The sequence below is a fragment of the Oryctolagus cuniculus genome, chromosome 3 (genome assembly GCF_964237555.1).
Source record: "Oryctolagus cuniculus chromosome 3, mOryCun1.1, whole genome shotgun sequence".
Classification (NCBI taxonomy): domain Eukaryota; kingdom Metazoa; phylum Chordata; class Mammalia; order Lagomorpha; family Leporidae; genus Oryctolagus; species Oryctolagus cuniculus.
Genome location: NC_091434.1, coordinates 103,024,658 through 103,045,428, shown reverse-complemented (window position 1 = coordinate 103,045,428; position 20,771 = coordinate 103,024,658). Strand labels below are relative to the sequence as shown.

The 20,771-nt window shown below is 37.1% G+C and overlaps 1 pseudogene; it reads left to right on the top strand.

The window, feature by feature from the left end:
• The window catches only part of LOC100342880 (uncharacterized), a 54,167-nt pseudogene that overhangs the window by 20,624 nt on the left and 12,772 nt on the right, over positions 1–20,771 (top strand).

Below are 20,771 nucleotides of genomic sequence, written 5' to 3'. Positions count from 1 at the left end.
CACTCACTCACAGATCTGGATGCCAGCCGTTCAAAAAGCAGTTTCACTGGGACAATGCTAAGATGACCACACAACTGATTTTCTCTGTAGGCTCTGGTGAGAATCCTTGTCCTTGTTTAGCTTTTTGAGGCCACCTGCCATTTTTTGCCTTAGGACTGCTCAGATGGTGTTAATCTTCTGTTCTCACATATCTTAACTCTTCCTTTGATCTTCCCGAATCCTCTTATAATGTCCCATTTGATTACATTTAGGTTCCACCTGTATTCTTCAGGATATTCTCCAACCACAAGAACATTCAACATCTCCTTTGTCATATAAGGTGATATTAGTAAATGCCAGGGACCAGGACCTGGGTATTTGGGAAAAAGCATCATTCAGTCCGCCACAGTAAAACTGTTAGAAATCTATGGCAGAAGACCAAGTCCAGGGCAGGTGGCCCGGAAAAGAACATGTCAAAGAAAATAGAGTATATTCAAGATGGTATATTTGGAATATGAAGAAGACTCAGTGGATTGGATATCTAACGGTTTCTCAAAATGTTCATAGATGGAACAGATGTTTGACCTAGCAGTTAAGATGCATTCATCTCTTACAGGAGTACCTGGGTTCAAATCCTGGTGCTGGCTTCTGACTCCAGTCCTGGTCCAGTCTCAGCTGTTGTGTGCATTTGCAGATGAGGGTGAGCGGATAAGAGCTCATGCTCTCTCTCTCTCTTCCCCCTCTCCCTATCCATGTGTCTCTGTGTGTGTGTCTCAAATAAGTGAATATGAATCATTTTAATACTTGAAAAAAGATTGTAGACAGAATTCAAAGATAAACTTATTTTTATGCAAATTTTTTGATATTTGTGCATTCAAGGAATCTTCAGAAAGTTTAAAAAAGGCATATTATGAAAAAACTATACATAGATTTCAAAGTGCTTTTGCACTGAAATAAATGTATCATTTGATTCAATTTTCTATGAAATTTTTCAGTTACTTCAGATATATTGATGGAGAGTTACAGAGGACTAAAGACAATGACAACATTAATAGTCTAAGCAACAGAATGATGCTAGGTGCCATGACATATGGGTAGTTTGGAGAAGGAGCTTCAGGCTATTGTGTGATCACAGGCATTGTTCCAGGGTATGTGAGGTTTAAGACTTTTAGTGTATATCCAGAGTATGCAATTGGTCACATAAATTGAGAGTTCAAGCGGTGATACCTGTGCTGGAGATCATTTGATACTATGATCTTGATGTTATTCAAATCATTGGACAGGACATAATTATCTTGATCATGAACACAGACGATAGAAATCAGTCTATTAAAGCATACATTTGTCTCCTCCTCCTCTTAATGCTGAAGAAATTTAGAATCAGATTATCTATCCATGGTTTTTTAGCTGTTAAATGTCAGGTTAGGGAACCCAAACCAGAAGTGTTTGTGGTTTTAAATGCCATTCCCTTTTAATCACTCAGACTACTTTCTTCAAATGGGAGTAGCTAAAACTGCCATAGGATTTCATCTTGTAATTTCTATTCACTTAGTAGAGAAGCATCTAGATTGAACAATTTGCTAATATTGATTTGATTCGCCCAGGAAAGTCTAGCCTGAAGAACTCAATATATTTTCAAAACGTTTCTCATTGCTCTCCAACGGATGCCAAAATATCTGAATTAATAGTGAAAAACACAATCACAATCCATCATCTCCAGATATTCTCGCGTCATGTAGCTACTGACTTTGACAACTACCAGATCTACTGTTTGGATGGATACCTCCTCTAATTATATACACAAAGGCAAGAGCTGGTAGTAAATCTTTCACTGCTTTCTATTGAAGTTTCCACTCTGCAGTGATTTATCACATATCAATTTTAATTCCTGTTGAGCTAAAACTTGTCATGCACAATTCTATTCCATTGTACTTTCTGGTGGATGAAAAATGCCTCTAAACACCTTTATTTAATTTAACATATATATTTTTAGTTGTAAACATAACAGAAGCATGTCAGTGATTTCAGGGCTAAGAATGAAGGCTGACTGAACCCCTTATGGAATGAATAGCATTGTCTCCAATAATGTATGCCTTGTCATGGTTTGGAGTTGCTATCTTTCTGTAAGTAGGCCATATATTGTCTATGTACACTGTCATTTTAAAAAATGAGTTTCATATATTTGAATTTGTATAGTGCACAAAGGGGGAGAGAAATGGTGCTAGAAATCTGCGTAATAGACTTGATTAACTGTCATAAAAATACTAAGAGAAAGCTTGAGGATCATGCATAGTAGTTAACTCAATAAATTATTTTACTTTTGCTCTCCAAGGTGAAAAATGGTCATTTGCAATAAGCACATTTAGATAACAAGCTAGAAAGTGTGAAAGCCTGACAAAATTATTTAATCAACAATGAAAAAGTGATTTTAAAAATATGGAAAGACTTATAAAAGAAAGTTGCTCAAAATGATGGCATATGACAGATTAGAAAGTGGGCTATTCTTAAAAACCAGTCACTGGATGAAACTATATGAAAGAACATTTCCAACTTGATTGAGATATTTTTAGTCTATGGCCACTCTGATTTCGTGTGTATGTGATTTATTAATGGTAATAGCATTTTCATAGTTTTGTGCATTTGATAATTAATATTTATCTAGACTGTCTCCAATGTAGAACAATAATGATTAGGATCTTCACCTAAGAGTTTAGATAACCAATGCTCAGAAATTAATAATTTGCCTAAGTTCAACCAGTAATGGGAGACAAAATACAAGTCATTTACATTCCTTTACTCCAAATTCTGTATGTGCATCTAGATTATTCTGTGAATTATAAAATATATTTTATTAAATATAAATATTCTGCTTCTAGTATATAACACAGGAACTTACTAAATAACACTGTGTCATTGCAGAATATTTTGCTATTTTTATTGGCCAATGGTAATATGTCAATAAAGAATGAGCAACTCTTCCAAGATATAAACAAAAAGGCACCCCAAAGTCACTGCTCATACTAATATATTTAGCAGATCATTTGTAATAGCAAAACACATGAATTGTGTATGTTTTAAACTTTGCAAAATAAGTATAAGACCCTAGGTCTTCTCTTTCTTTACTCTCATCTAAATCATCAGGAACCATTTCATGGACACAGCACATACTGATAGTTTTAAAAACATTCACTTTCAGAGCCAGCTTGATATGAGTTTGCGTACACAAGTGTGTAAGTTTCCAAAAGAAATTTCACTAGATTGTGAGGATAAATCCCATAACATTTCACTTTTATGCCCTAAATCTGTTGAGACTAGCTTAGAGACTGAAATATAGAGATGGATAATTATTGTTAGGTCAGCATATTTTAGTAAATTAAGCCAATATTTAAAAGCCGTGAAGTACTACCTAAAACCTGGCTTTCTTAATTATCCAGCATACTGAAAAATATGGCCTGCCACTACCTAATGTCATCACTCAGCTGGTCAAGAAAAATAGCTATTATAAAAGAAGTATGTTTTGCTCTCTTGAAGGCTACTTTTCTTGGCCTGCTCTTGTCACTCAAATGAGAAGTGCTATGTCCTCCGACCTGGATCACCCTTGAAGCCATCTGAGTTTGTCATTTTATGCAAGAAGAGAAATGTTCCTGACTTGGGTTTCAAAAAGGCAAGAATTATTAGAGTATTTTTTTCTCTCAAATAAATAAAAAATTTTTCAATGAAAGTATAATGTTACCCCATTCTATTTGTTGCAGCTGTTTTCCTAGTTCTAAATTTCAGTGCCTTCCTGTTCCCTTCCAGGAGATCAGTGCTGCCACATTTAAGTTAATGTATATGAAGGACTCACATTTAACAAAAATAAAGAAAACAAATAACTTAATTTTTGAAAAGGAACCTTGCACATATCTTTAAATTTGCATAAAAATGACTGAAATATACCACAAAAGAAATATCAATGATTAGCTTAGCACTTTATTTTCTAGCTTTCATTGCATGTTAGCTAACAGGATTTCAGCCTTGAAGATGATGCTATTTTAATGCTTTACCATGTTTACACAATAAATGCACATTTTAAATAATGAATTATTAACTGTTAGTACCGCAGATTAAATATTTACCTCAGTGGTTAATGTTTATTACATTGTTCAATGTATTTAGTATTTCAGTGAATTTTATAGAATCTGGAACTTATTTAACAAATTGTATCAGGACTATAAACATGACATTTTAGTTTGGAACTTTGTAAGTAGTAAGAACTTTAAAGTTTAGCTTGCAAAAAGTATGTACATCTACAAAAAAACACAGATTTTTCATATACACAGCACATAAGATTTTATTCTTCTTCATATTTTTACTCCCAATATTACAACCACATTGCCTGACCCCCATAACCAGTATCTGCACAATTGCAAGAGACACAAACAACTAAAATGCAGTGTCTGACTATAGGACAGCACACGATATATTATGAACAGTGTGTTAAGAAAATGGGATTGCCACAATATTAAAGAAAAAGTTTATTACAGATAATTGCTTGCTCTGTTTATGCTGTTTCTGTAGAACTAGGATAAGCAATTTAGGTTACAGAGATTTATAACAGTTTTCATGAAGATGTATGGAATCCCAAACTTGCAAGCTTTTTAAATCCACCTATAAATCATTTTATACATTTAATTTCTTCTTGTATAAATTTTATGGGACCATACACAGGCAGAAAGTTTAAATTACTACATGTTCTCTAAAGAGGGAGGTACCACTGGGACTTTTCCCCCACATGTTTCCTATGTAATACATGATATAAATTCAAAAAATTTAGCTGTAAATAGTTAACAAATATTATCTTATTGTTCAAACATCTGCAGTGCTGTGAGGCACTAGGCAATAACTACCTTTAAGGTAGAACTACTTCAAAGTTGGTTCTGTGTACACTAAATGAGAAACTGTTATTTATATGTTCCATGAGTTTCAAGAATAACACATCCCAATCCCACATCAGAACAGCATATTATTCTCATCAGGATTTAATCTGGAAATGGGACATATTTCACTTTCAACTTGTGGTGCTTGAATTTAAATCAGTGTTATACCCTAGTGCTGTGCATAGCTAGATGCAGGAAAAAATGGTTCTAAATAATAAAACTTTCAGACAGTTCTCCTTTGTTCTACTCAAGGGGAGTCATAGAATTCTAGGATATGGTAACAGGTCCCAAATGAGCTCAACAATAAACATTCCCATAAAAGAATTTATAGCTGGTAACCTAATCTTTGGAACACATTAAGGCCTAGGGAAGTTATATTCTTATTTTACAATGGGAGAGTTCCATCTGTTCTTAAATTATTTTTTTGAAACTACCAGGTTCATTATCTGACATGATCTGATATGGGCATATTAAACAAAAGCACAGAATATAATTTAGCTCATTTTGTTTTGTTTACTGGGTTCAGGAGGATGAGGAGATGGTGATGGGGTTGGTTAAGTATAGCAGACTATTCTGACTTTTTCAAGCTGGTGTTTTAACTACCTCTTTGACTAAATCTATTAATAATCAGAGTAAGAATTAAAATCAAATTTGAATTCTTTGAGAAACCCCAAGAATTTAACTCATTTTCCTAGATAATGAATGTAATGCATGCAGTATTGTTAAGATAGGCTCACTGAAATGGGACTTTGATTTATTTAGCCTGTGTCTTGTGTTTTCCCCAACAACGGGACCTGTTTGGGAAAATGCAATTTCCTTTTGGCACAGTTTCAGCTCTTTATAGGGTATTTGTCTCCATCCATTTCTTCTATGTTTTCTTTAGGGAAGCGGACTTTTTTTCACTGTGAACATTTTAATTTCTGAAGAGTACCATGTCTATTCACACAGATACAAAACTCAGTAAAGTACTGACTAACTTTTGTGTTTACCTGCACTAAGGAAAAAAGTCATTACATATAAATATTGAAATAATTCTATTGCAATCACATTGAAAAATTTTCAAAACTGTCAAGTTTTCTAATCTGTATTGGTTTTAAATAGGTAAGTTTAATCAAATACAAATATATTGGAATGTAAATCTTTATTTTTGGAATATATTTTGATAATAATTTATGACAGAAGAGATATTTATGGTCTCTTCCTGGAATGTTTCCCCACATATCAATTATTTAATTAACTTCATTAATATTGTCCGATTTCTTCCTGGTATTATGCTATATTTATTGTTTAGAATATTAAGACATAATTCTACTTCTTAAACTATGAAGTGACTGAGACTATTGCTTATAAAGTAATAAAGTAAAATGTATATGAGTGGTCTGTAAAAATTACAGAAACTTCTTTAAAAAGTAAATAGTTTTTTGAGGCTGTACATATGTGTGTGTCTGATTTTAAACATATTTCTATGCTTGGTTTCACAGGATTAGAAGCTTGCATAGCTCCAGAATTTTAGAAATTTGATATTTTATATATAGAGTTTCTTTGAACAATCATTCAATCATCATTAGCAACATCCAGAAAATGAGACAGTTAGTTTCTAAGTTTCCTTTAGATTTCATAATTCTGTGAACCTTTTTACCTTTAAGGCAATGGTTACCCAGTTTCAGAATACATCAGAATCAAGAAGAAGACTTATTAAGCCACAGATTGCTCCTCTCCATATACAGAATTTCTGACTCAGTAAGTCTGGAAAAGAGCCTATGAAACTACATTTTCAACCATTTCCAAGGTGGTTTTGATGCAGATCTATGGAATTGCATTTTGGAGTCAGTGTTCTTAATCTGATTAATGGATTCAATGATCTATACAATCGTTTAATAATTGTGAAATAAACAGGAGCTAGATTTATTTGATTTCAACAAAGATAGCTCTTTCATAAAGTTTTTGGAGCCCTCATTATTACCAAATACACAAACTGAATATATCTTTAAAAGAGTCTCATACATTGCAAGGTCTAATTGTGAAACTGATGATTCATCTTTATTTCCATAAAACATGAGTAGAAAATGAAATTTAATTGAAGATAGGTACATAGGTAAAAACCTGGACAACAGAATTTTCATATACTAGTTGAATGTACTAGGAATTCTGAAACAACTTTGCTGTTTTTAAGACACTACAAAACATTGTTGACTTAAATGACTCTTCATTACTGCAATCCAAGTTACTTGTTGGGGTACTCAAGCATAAGTGCTTACCTGTACTAAAATGGTACCATTATTGGTAGTCAACTTGTGTTTTAAAGGAATGTTATCAAAATTGCATTATGTTTATTGTTGTCATCAAAAAAACCTGATAACATTAATCTTTTAGAACTTAATTTCAGTTGAATTTTAATTCCATTCCTCACTGCCATAGGGATTTATTGGATTTCTTTTTCATACTTGACTTTATGGAGTTTATGCATGAGGAAATTATATGCTACAGTACTAAAGTCATTTTCTAGTTGATAGCTTTAGTATCATCCTCTTATTTTCCAATATTTTACATACAATAAAAGTTCTCTGCTACTAAATTTTGACTTGCCTTAGCAGAAACATGATGGGTGCAGGATTTTACTAAAAAGATTATCAATTAAGCTTGCAACAATAGTACTACCACCACTATCAATAAAAAACTTCCAAATGAAATGGCAACATCTTAATAGAAAAAGTAGCATTAATTCATCTAAATTTAATTTAATGATGAATTTTGAATATAGTATTGTTGTCATTTGATTTAGGGGAGAGGCTTTAATTGTAGGTAGAACTGAATTCTAACACAGTGAGAATCAGTTTTTAAATTCATAAAATTCTCTTTCAAGAAGTGGTTTTATTTCAATTCATAAAACATTTACTGAGCATATATATTGTGCTAGACCTTGAAAATACAAAGGTAGTTCTAGTATTCTGAGCTGAAAAGATATTATAATATAAAAGTTGAAAAGACAGACACAAAAAAACCTTGAGAGATCCATGATAACTTTAAGTGATCGAACTTTGTGTATCATAGAGGGATGTGTTTGAGAAGGAATTATGGTCTGGGAGTGGGAGTTGCATGCATCACAAAAAGAATGCTATTTGACCTCCTTGTGAGGTAAGTGATAGTTTCAACAAGAGTCACAGAGAGGCTTTCTAGGGAGAAGTAGTATGTGTGCCTAGTCAGGTTGGCATGAGAGGAACACACATGTTCAGGAAATTATAGTTATGTAGTGAAGGATGGAGGGATGGCACAGGTGTTTCGAAGTGGGAGTAAGGATCATGTCAGAAGGGGTCTTTTGTGTCTTACAAGGACCTTTATGAGAAGATGATTCATGGCAGCTTTGGAGCAGGTGAGCTGAAGCAAGCCATTTCTAAAGAGAACAGTATACACAATAAACTAAAGTGAAAGGCGAATGACCTTGGTAAGGACATTTTTCAGAAAAGCATTTCAACAATGGCGGTTGTTCTCTTACACAGAGAACTACTGTTTCGCTCCCTGAGATGGCTGCAACAGCTTGGACTTAGCAAGGCTGAAGCCAGAAACCAGGGATTCAATCCACGTCTCCCACAGGAGTTGCAAGAGTCCAAGCACTTGGAGTGTCGCTCCCCCTCTTCGTGGAGGAACGACACAGGACCCTGCGCTGTTCTTTTGTCTGCTCGGCCCTCCCCGGGTTTGCTGCTGGTTCTTCCCGGGTTGGCTACTGACCCTTCCACCTCCGTGGAAGGGCGGTTCCCCCTGCCACTTTCCCCACTTCCGCGGGGGAGCGGCACACCGCCGGCCGGCTCTCTCGGGGGCTGCACAGGTGTTCCTCAGGTGTTCCTGGTGCATGTTGTCTCTCTCCTCCTTTATAGTCCTCTTCCACCAATCCCAACTCGGCTGCCCACACGCCGAGTACGCTGCTCTCCTCCAATCAGGAGCAGGTCCTGCTGTTTATTGGTTGAACTGGAGGCAGCTGTGTAGAAGCTGTTTCTCCCTTCTCAGCGCCATATTGTGGGAGAGCAGATGCATAGAATAAGTCTTAATTCCAGTAACTTAGTCTAGTCCGGGTTGCTCCCCACATGGAGTATATCGTTCACTGCATTCCCAGGTGTATTAGTAGGGATCCAGATCAGAAGCAGAGTAGCCAGGACTCAAACTGGCCTCCTCCAAGATTTCAAAATATTAAGAAGGGTGACAACTGATCCGTTATGGTAGAAAGAGTTATATGGCGAATCCCAGATATTTTCCTTTGGTGCTCAAGTGAAAATTCATGTTAATGTCTGGGGTAGTGAAGGCAGATGTAGGGAGAGATTGGAAAGAATTTTTATCATTACCAGTTATACTCAATATTGGAGTCTGTGGGATATCCAGCTGCAAATGTGGGTCTTAATCACAGGAAGAAATCATGATCAAAGATGTATTCATGATATTTACCAGATTCAGTATAGGGAGTTCTGATACATTGTCAATGGAACTATAGACACCTCCAAAGAGAATGAGAAGCATCACCCAGAGAGAAATCCGAGAAGTCAAGAAAAGAAAAAATTGAGCTTGATACTTTTTCAATAAAAGAAGTTTCTGCTATTTACTGGGCATTTCTCCTCCAAATTGCTATGAACTGACCAAATTTTCCCCATTTTCGTACTTGCAGTTCTCAAGAATAATTGCAGAATATGCTTGAAACACCACATCTTCAGGTAGGGAGACTCTGGCCAGAGCAGTCCTGGGTCTGTTCCCATGCTTCCCAGAACAAAATGTCCTTCAGTAATTTAGAACAGTGATGTTTGTGGTTGCTGGAGTTTCAATTGCAGGGGAGGCTGCCTTCCAGGGCCCTTCAGGTGCATTGCCAGCAGAGCTTGTGTAAAGATTTCATCCACCCTGGGCAGCCTTCTTGAGCCTTTAGGGACCAGTTCATCATGAACTCTAAGCACCTGCTACTCCTCACTGCCTATCAGTTATAAAGTCTCTTTGTTCAACTTGTGTGAGTGTTCTGTTTCACGTGACTCATCTTAGTAGTAGAAATTGTAGCCCACAGTGCAGTGGGCTGGCAGCAGCATTGTGGTGTGGAAGGTTAAGCTGTTGCTTGCCATGCAAGCATCTCAAATCTGAAGGCTAATTAGACTCCCAGCTGCTCCACTTCTGATTCACATCCCTGCTAATATGCCTGAGAAATCAGCAGATGATGGCCCAAGCGCTTGAGCTCCTGCCGCCTAAATGGCAAACCTAGAAGGAATTCCTGACTTTGGCCTGAGCTTGGGCCATACCTGGCCTTCCAAGTCATTTGAGGAGTGAACCAGTGGATGGAAAATCCATCTCTCTTCGCCTCATCTCTATCTGTCACTCTGTCACTCTGTTTTTCAAATATTTCAAATAAATAAACAAACTAATGAATCATAAAAAGTTGCAGTGGGCTTCAATGATAACTCATGCACACTGAACCTGTTCACATTATTTATTTAATTCAGCATAAATTTAATGACTGCTACCATGTGCCAAATACTCTCAGGGCAGTAGTGGTCTTAACAATAAGTGTGATATTAGACATCATGTAAGTTACAGTGCAATGGGAATTTACAATGATACTAATGAGTAATGAATCTTATGATAAGGAAAGTTCAAGATACAGCACAAGTGTATAGGTTTAGCCCCTAACTTATTCTGGGGAAGATCAGAAAGTCTTTCCAGAGAAATTAGCTTTTAAACTAAAATCTTAAAGACACATTAATGACTAATTCAATAATAAGGAAAGGAATAGACACAGATTGAGCACCAGCTGTGAAATTTCGGAGTTGAGGAAGATCACAGCATGCCTAAGATACTTAAAAATTGTGCTAGTGGAAAGTAGTTAAAATGGAATTAAAAGTCTCACTTGGCAAATGAGGAGTTGTTGGTGATGATGATCATTTTGTCCCCTGAAACACCATCTCCCTTAACATGTCTGATACCACACTCTTATTTTCCTTCTGAATCTCTGTACTCTCATTCTCAGTCATGTTTGCCATCTCATCCTCTTACACACATCCTCCAAATCAGTCTTCAGAACATTCCATGTCCCTAGATAATCTCACTCCATGTCTTTCACTGGCATCTACATCACCATCATCCAACTCTCCCAAATATTTATCTCCAGTCCATATTTCTCTTTCAAGCTCCAGACACAATTATCCAACTGCCAACATGGCAGCTCATTTGAAATTTCTTTCATCTCAAATTGGTCATATGCAAAAGGAAATTTGATCTTTTGTGTTAGATCTCTACTGCTAATATTAGAGGACATCCAGCCATTCAACAAAACATGCAACCTCCATAGATGATATGCATTTTATCAATTGCCACTTTCCTCAACTGAGTATCTAACACCAATAAGGTAATCTATGACGAAAATAGTTTATGTATTTCTCCCTCTATTTTTCTATTCTCCCATTTCAAATAAGTTTATTGTTTATTTATTTTTTATTTATTTAACAGGTAGAGTTATAGACAGTAAGAGAGACAGAGAGAAAGGTCTTCCTTCATTGGTTCACCCCACAAATGGCCACCATGACTGGAGCTACGCCAATCCGAAGCCAGGAGCCAGGTGCTTCTTCCCGGTCTACCATGCAGATGCAGGGCCCCAAGCACTTGGGCCATCCTCCACTACCCTTCCAGGCCACAGCAGAGAGCTGGACTGGAAGAAGAGCAATTGGGACTAGAACCAGCGCCCATATAGGATGTCGGCGCTGCAGGCGGAGGATTAACCAAGTGAATCATGGTGCCGGTCCTCACATAATCTTTTTATTATCAGGGATATTTATTTCAGTAGTGAAAGAAAAAAATATATCTAAAATGATATCTCTTTTTTTTCTGAAAATAGTCTAATTATTTTCAAAATAAAGAAAGATTAAACCCTTTGAGGGTGGAAGAGAGTACTACCAAGGTTGTGGGCAGCCTGAGATCAGATGTCCTTATGCTTTTCAAGAGAAGGGCAGACCCTAGAAAGGAGGTGGGACCATATGTGTAGCACAAAAACCAGAGGAGACTCTTGGTGCATGGACCAAGATACTAGACAATGAAATGTGAGAAGGATCACAAAGTACTAGACAATGAAGGTGGGGAGTATCACTATGTTCCTAAAGTTGTATTTATGAAATACATGAAGTTTTTATACCTTAAATAAAAGGTTTCTAGGGGGAAAAAAAAAACAGAAAAAAATGGAAGCACTTCTAAACATACATTTTTCATATGACTCCTAGTCCACAAAATAACCATTAAGGAAGTAACATTCCTATATTATCATAGCCTCTTGTACATATGCACAGACACTCATTGAGTAGTTATCTCAAAGGTCATGAGCCTTGTGTTGTGGCTCCAATAATGAGGAAAGGGGGTCTAATCTCCACCTTCTGTCATAAATTCTCACACTGTCATTCTACTCAACTTTCTCAACTAGTTTTTTTAAGGTTCTACACAATAGGCATGGAAGAATTGCATAAACCTGAAATGTGGCAACAAAGGATATCTTATTCTAGAAATACTCTTGAAAATATCATCCATTAAAGTGAATTATTGGGGTTTTATTTCTAGTTTTTGAGACCGCTCTACAAAATAAATGGGCCTCGATGGCTTAGCTAAATAAACTTGGTTACAGGCCTATAAGGGGAGTTTTTAATGCAAGGAAAGTGAGGTTATAAAAATATTTTTATTCCCTAATTTGGAGACCCATATATTATCAGTCTTGAAATATTTATGACCTCCAGTAAATGAATGACCCAGCTGTCTGTCACTGAACACAGTTTTGAAATGATAATATACAAATGCTGATACAGGAGAATGTGTATGCTTAAAGGTCTTTTAACTGAGGCAATATTGCTAGTCGAGAATTTTGGAAAATAAAAGTTTAATAACATGTTATATCTATCCATCAGCCACCTATTTATCTATCTTTACTTTGATTTAAATTAGTGTTTAATTTTCATGAATTCAGACTAGAATAAAGGAGCAATCTTGCTAATGTTGACCTACCTAAGTCACTTAACTATGTAACCTTCAGTTTACTCTTTCTATTAAGTGGTGGTTGATTTTAGAGATAAACTTTATCATTTGATGATAAAGAATAAATATTTCCTACTCTCTATTTCCTCATTTGGGTATTGTATGCATTAGAAGAGTAACTTCTGTTCAAAGGAAAAGCAATCACAACTGATGCGAGTATTGTGTCTATATTTCAGAAGTTTCCCTTCGTATATCTAAGAATGGCTATGGCTAGTGCAGTCCTGTTTTCTTAAAATGACTGTGTCATCAATGTTCTAATTATCTATGGCTGCATTAATTATCCTCGCATTATTATCTTAGATCAGAAGCAACAATTTACCTTACTCAGTAGTTTGCAAGGTGGGCAGTGTTTGTCTCATGTGGAAGTAGCTATGGAACTTGACTGAGGCTGAATAGTCCATTTTTAAGAGGGTTCCCACACATGATTGGTCAATGGGTGTCAGCTATTGGTTGTGTATCAAGTTCAGACATCACCTGGAGGCTTTGGTTCTTAACCACGTGAGCATGAGCCTCTCCAGGAACTACTTAGGATACACAATATGGGGCCGGCACCACAGCTCACTAGGCTAATCCTCTGCCTAAGGCACCGGCACCCCGGGTTCTAGTCCCAGTTGAGGCACCCGATTCTGTCCCAGTTGCTCCTCTTGTAGTCCAGCTCTCTGCTGTGGCCTGGGAGTGCAGTGGAGGATGGCCCAAGTGCTTGGGCCCTGCACTCGCATGGGAGACCAAGAGGAAGCACCTGGCTCCTGGCTTCAGATTGGTGCAGCACCGGCTGTAGTGACCATTTGGAGGGTAAACCAATGAAAAAAGGAAGACCTTTTTCTCTGTCTCTCTCTCTCTCTCACTGTCTAACTCTGCCTGTCAAAAACAAAGGAGAAAGAAAGGATACACAATATGGGTCGAAAGTTTGAGGATTCCATAGAAACAAGTATCTCAAGAGTCACAGGCAGAACCGACAAGGCTACCTGTGATCTGCTACCAGAAATCTAAGGAAGTCACTGCTATTGCAATACTCCTGATGAAGCAAGTCACAAAATAAGCCAAATTTTAATCTCCTCAGTATGATAAATAGCCAGAAATTTGTGTCCAACTTTAACTTGTCTTTCTCAATATTCTTTATTAAGAATTTTCAGTGTAGTTTCCACTTTCTTCTCCAGTTAATTTTTTATATAGTATAGTTGGCATTCAGCTTGTAAGCTTCTATTTCTACTATTAGTATATAGATATAAAAGTCATTAATTAGGTGGATAAAGAAAATGTGAGATACACACACACATGCACACAAAATGGAGTATCACTTAACCATGCAAATGACTAAATCCTGACACTTGCAGCAAAATAAATGGAAACAGAAATCATTATGCTAAGCGAAACAAGTCAGACACAGAAAGACAAATGGCATATGTTTTCTCTCTTATGTATATATATATATGCCATATTATTTGGAACATAGGTAATTATAAATATTGTGTACACTGAACTATATCCCTTAAATGGTAACATATCCTTCTTTTCTCAGTTCATGGTTTTTGTCATGAATCACATTATGTGATATTAATATATGCAGCCCAACTTTAAAGAGAGTAGTATGTGTGTGTGTGTGTGTATGCATACAGTCTTTACATGTAAAGTGAATGTTGCATAATGTTATAAATTGCTAAATCTATGTGAATTTACTGAACTCTATAGATCTTCTGTATTGTTTGAAATAGTTAAATAAAAAGACAAAAAATTCTGAGGGATAAAGAAAAGTTGATAGAGTTGAATGTAACCACACTGGTTAGTCACAGGCAATTTTTATGTGACATAAAAAGGCTTTCAGAGGGTAAAGTTGGATAAGTGAAATTAATGTAGCCTATAAAACTCATGATAATGTGAACTAAAACTGCCTCATTCATCCATCATTCCACTTTGTACTTACATATAATTAATATCTAATAAAAATCTTACATTAAAAATTAATTAGAATTCTAAGTGATTAATTCAAAAAGTAGAGAGAGGTGTGTACATAGAGTGCAATGTATACAAAGCTGTGGAAACACAGGGGTGGCATTTACAAATCTCAAAAGCGGGAAAGCATCAGAGAGAATGTAATAAACAATATGCACATAGTTATTTACATATAATTTTTCTTAGAGGTGTAATTTTTATTTTCATTTTCTTTGAAAGAGAGATGGCTGGCGCCGCGGCTCACTAGGCTAATCCTCCACCTGCAGCGCCGGCACCCTGGGTTCTAGTCCTGGTCAGGGCTCCGGTTCTGTCCCGGTTGCTCCTCTTCCAGTCCGGCTCTCTGCTGTGGCCTGGGAGTGCAGTGGAGGATGGCCCAAGTGCTTGGGCCCTGCACCTGCTTGGGAGACCAGGAGAAGCACCTGGCTCCTGGCTTTGGATCGGTGCAGTGCCGGCAGTAGTGGCCCTTTGAGGGGTGAACCAACGGAAGGAAGACCTTTCTCTCTCTCTCTCTCTCTCTCTCTCTCACTAACTCTGCCTGTCAAAAAAAAGGGGGGGGGGTGAGAGAGAGAGAGAGAATCAGAAAGATCTTCCATTCCCTGTTTCACCCCTCAAATGCCTGCCCAGTTGGGGCTAGGATTGGCCAAATCCCAAACCAGAAACTCAATCTGAGTCTCCTATTGGGCACAAGGGACATAAATATTTGAGCCATCATCTGCTGACTCCCACTGTGTTCACCAGCAGGGAGCTAGAATCGGAAGTGGAGACACCGAGACTCCCACTCAAGCACTCCAACATGTGATGCTATGTGATGCTGGACTCTCAAGTGACTTCCAAACTTCTGTCCCCGAACTAGTTCTTCAAGAACGGATCATGAACTGAATGCCATCGTCATTAACTTTATACTATGCAAAAAATTCACGGGAGAGGAAGATGGAAACGACACAGAAAATTCTTATTAAAGAATATTGAGTAAGACAGGTGCCCAAAGGTTCATCATAAGCCTATGCATAAGTTTGCACTGTGAAACCCAGAGAGCTGCACTGGGGTGATCCACAGCTGTCAGGTACAAAAGGGTAAAATTCATTTCGGGCATCAAGAGCAGCATTGTCAAACGCATTGCAGTCAAGAAAAGCATTAACTGAGTTCTGAGATATGTGAGAATTTGAGTTTGGCTAAAGCATATTACACAGAGTTATTTAGGTTATGAGATAGTACAGAAGTACTATAGCAAAACATTTATGTTTAGTGTTAATAATTTTGAATTTTTCCCCTAATGTATTTCTCCTTACCCTACACATATACAATCAGACATCAAGGCTGTTGTTTTGTTACCTTTGAGAAGGTTTATTGAAAGGTAGGAAGCAGAGGACTCTGGATTTGAGGAGGAACAAACTTCTCTTTGGGGTGGAATAGATGCATTGAATAATGATACACATAAAAGAAAATATAGAGAAAGAAGCTAGTAACTTAAGTAGTTGTTTTCTATGCCACTAAAAATTCTTCAAAATAAGATACGAAGCCAGCACATCGATTTTCACTAGTACTGTTTTCAAGCAGGCTCAAGCCCAGAGCAAAGAGGAAATCATATCACATTCCTGTTCTCCGCTTCTACTCAGTTTATGGAAATGCAGCAGACTACGTTGTGCACTTTAACTAAAACAGTCCTGCTGAGAAAGACACTTCCCAGACTGGGATTTCATCTTTCATGCAGGCCCCCGACACACGGAATAAATAATGCATACAGTACTCCTGCCTGGATAGGGCGATCTTTCACCTCTAAGGCTGCCTCTCCAGGAAGTCCTTGTCACTCCACTTGTAGTCATGCTCTTCTAATTTTTGAAAAGGTTAGCACAGTTTTACTTTTAATAGCCACTTGATCATTGCAGAGATTAACAAGTCATGTTGGAGACATTAGTCACAAGCCCAGGAATCCGTCATGAGGTCTCTACGTCCCCCAGACTGTGCAGTAGCAGGTTGATGGGTATTTTCATGCTGCTATCTCTAAATTAGATGCGGGAATTGAAAGGGTATGTTTATTAGATAGGAGCCTATTCGCGTTTTTTTTTTTTTTTAATCACTTTTACAGAGATACAAGCAGAGCTATCCACCAGTCTTTAGCTTCTTCTGACAGTAATGGATCTACAGATCTCCCCAGGGCTCTCCTCATAGGGAAATTACCCTGTTCTCTCTTAGATACCCCTCAAGGTTCTTTGATGACCTAGGGAATCCATGACTTAACTGTAGCAGAGGCAGAAGTTTTGAATTAATAATTTAAGCAACATTGACCTAGAATAAGATACATTATGGATATTTTACTGATTCTTTTGGATAACTAATATTGCTATAAATAAAATATGTTGAGAGAAATAGAACTCACCTCTGAAAAGCACACCATTGTTTCAAGATTCATAACTTAATGAAAGTTTCCCAGACCCCTCTCACTGACAATGACTTAAATCTGTTTCAATCTCCAAGATATAGCAATGCTACTGCAGAACAGGTTAGCAGACTATAGGCTGTGGAATAAATCTGGCCCTCCACCTGTTGTTGGAAACAACACCGAATTGGAACAAAGCCACACTCATTGATTTATGCATTTCTCTGTGGTTGATATCATACTAAAACAGCAGAGTCCAGTAACTGTTATGAACAACAAGTGGATAGCAAGTTGCAAAATATATTTCTATATATCTGGCCCTTTATGGCAAAGACATTAGGCTGGTGCCGCGGCTCACTAGGCTAATCCTCCGCCTAGCGGCGCCAGCACACCGGGTTCTAGTCCCGGTTGAGGCGCCGGATTCTGTCCCGGTTGCCCCTCTTCCAGGCCAGCTCTCTGCTGTGGCCAGGGAGTGCAGTGGAGGATGGCCCAGGTGCTTGGGCCCTGCACCCCATGGGAGACCAGGAGAAGCAAGGAAAACAACTGTTTCTGGAAATGGGCCTTGTTAAGAGAACTCTAGGCTTCGGTTTTATGAAGTATATACTTCTCTAATCGTTCCTATGAAAGTATATGTATATATTTCTGTGATATCTTAAACCTGTTAATATAAATCTTTCTTTAAATATACATTTTCCTGTTATTGTTACCAAAGCATACTCAAAATGGCTGAAATTTCACTTGACTATTTGTCTCATTTGATTTTCATTATAAAATGTAGAATTTGTACTGTGCTAAAGTATACAGCAGTAAATGAGCACTTATCCTAAAAATAGGCAAGCTCTTGCTTTAAAAACTAAAGAAATAAAATCCTCTGTTGTTAGCTGGGGTTTTGCTCACTTGATTTTTTACACCAAAGGTAAAATGAAGGACACAGAACGTTGTTTCTGCAAAAATGAATTTTATAATGAAAGATTGAAGTAGACTTCTCCCAGGTGGTTTTCTCACCCTTCAGGAAATCATTATCATCTTCACAATTTCTGCCTCTATCCTTAGATTTGTCATTGGCATCCAAAACATTGCCTGTGAATTTGACATCAGTGGAACAATGAAGATAAGGTACCTACTTGTCAGCTTGTACCTGTTATGCAGTTTCACAAGGTGTAAGGCAGACATGGCCATTACTATCAAAAACAGTGAGAGGATATTTTGGCATAGAATAAACTGTAGAACATTCCTTCAGATTTATGAGGTAATATTTTATTTGTTTTAAATGAATAAAATATTCATATGAAAAGAATAAAATATGAGTTTCTTCATTTAAGAAATTTATAGGCATTTACCTGTAAAATTACAATGATAAAATGCATTGAAATGGTTGCATATTATTTGCATATTTTTAACAGAATCATATGAAATTATATTTTATATATTGGTTTATATTCTGATTTCTAGGTAAATAAATGAGGCAAAATTTATGAAGGAAATGGTAAGAAAAATCCTCTGTCATTATATTATTTTACAGATTAAATTGTTCAGTAGTGAGAGAGCTTTTCCAACTGCTGTTACTTTATGATTATACTTCATGGATAGAGATATGAGTCTGAAAGCACAAACAATGAATTGTTAATTTTAGTTTCTTTCAATATAAAGGGAAGATGATAGTTGTACATGTCTCACATCATTGTTGTGAGTATAATACTTGCAAACCAAGTGGCAAGATGATACCTGATACATAAATCACCTCAATTAGCGGTAGATGATATTTTTATTTCTGTTATCATACTTTTGAAGTATTTATTGGAAAGAATACAAAAAAGCAATGTGTAGTTGAACAAATTTTGTAATATTTTCAATAAAAAACTAAAATTTGTATGAGATTTTGTAGTACAAAGATATTGAAAAAAGTTGTATTTAAATATTTAAGCAATGTGTACATACTATAGCAATATATACTATACATAATATAGAAATCACAAAATATAACTGACTCATCAATATTTTTAAACTACTCAACAAGCTCAATTGTACAAACTAGTATTCTTTATAATGCTGATATACACAGATTAATACATGTTAACAATATTTAAACATTTGTGGAGAAGTTTGTATGTGATAAGCACTTTTAAAGTTTATGTCTTCAAAAGAAAAAAATTGAGACAATAAAATACTTTGGTAATTTGTAAGGACAAAGAAGTGAGTATAGGGAGAATCTGTGATTTTTCTGTTTTTATTTATTTGAGAGAGAGATAGAGAGCTCAAAGCCAGTGGTTCACTCTATAAATATTCTCAAAGGCCGACACTGGGCCAGGGTCAAACGTGGGAACTGAGAATTCAATCCAGGTCTCCCATGAGTGGCAACAACTCAATTACTTGAGCCATAACTGCTCCGTCTCAGGGTCTGCATTAGCAGGAAGTTGGAGTCAGGAGCTGATGCCAGAGTTTGAATCCAGCTACTCCAACGTGGGATGCAAGCATCCTAACTGAGTCTTAGCCACTAGGCTAGATGACAATCCTGCGGATCCACAATTTGAAACAGAACAGTGTAACTCTAAACCTGTACACCTTATATGAGCTCCATCAGAGATGTTAATTATATGGCTTAAACCAATAACTATATCATTACTTACACATCTGCTCCATCATAAAGGCTGCGTTTGCTTTCAAATAAGCTATTTAAAAATAACTCCCAAGAGTGTTATCAGAAAAATGGCAAGAAATGTCATTTCTTGGGGCCAGTGCTGTAGTGTTGTAGCTAAAGCTGCCGCCTGCTGTGCTGGCATCCCATATGGGCGCCAGTTCCAGTCCCCGCTGCTACACTCCTGATCCAGTTCTCTGCTGAGGCCTGGGAAAGCAGCAGAAGACGGTCCAAATCCTTGGGCCCCTGCACCTGCATGGGAGACCCGGAAGAAGTTCCTGGCTCCTGGCTTTGGATTGGTGCAGCCCTGGCTGTTGTGGCCAGTTGGGGAGTGAACCAGCAAATAAAAGACCTCTCACTCTCTCTCTCTCTGCCTCTCCTTCTCTCTCTGTGTAACTCTTTCAAATAAATAAATGAATCTTTAAAAAAAAGAAATGCCATTTCTTTTCTTCATAAAAAAAATTAAAATAATCAGAAATCACTGAATAAGCCACATGGGACCCCATGAAACAATGAGAGGTCTACAGCAGCTAAGCAAACACCAATCAAAAAAGAGGAAATTACAAGAGAAATTAGGAGAAATTAGGAAGTAATATGTGATTAGTGAAAGTACAATATACCAAAACGTATGGGGCACAGCAAAAGTCGTGTGAAGAGAGAAATTTGTAGCTGTAAAGAATTACATTAAAATAGAAGGCAGTGAAGACACAGGAAAAGCCAGACAAGGCTTCATCTGAGAGCTGCAGAGTCCTGGGACAATACAGAAGGGCCTGGGAAGAAAGGGTTTAGGAAATAGGCTTTGGAGGATTGCAAGACAACCTGGCTGGTCTCCAACTCTGAACTGATTAGCACAGTGGCTGAGAGAGGCCGCCTAAAACAGGAA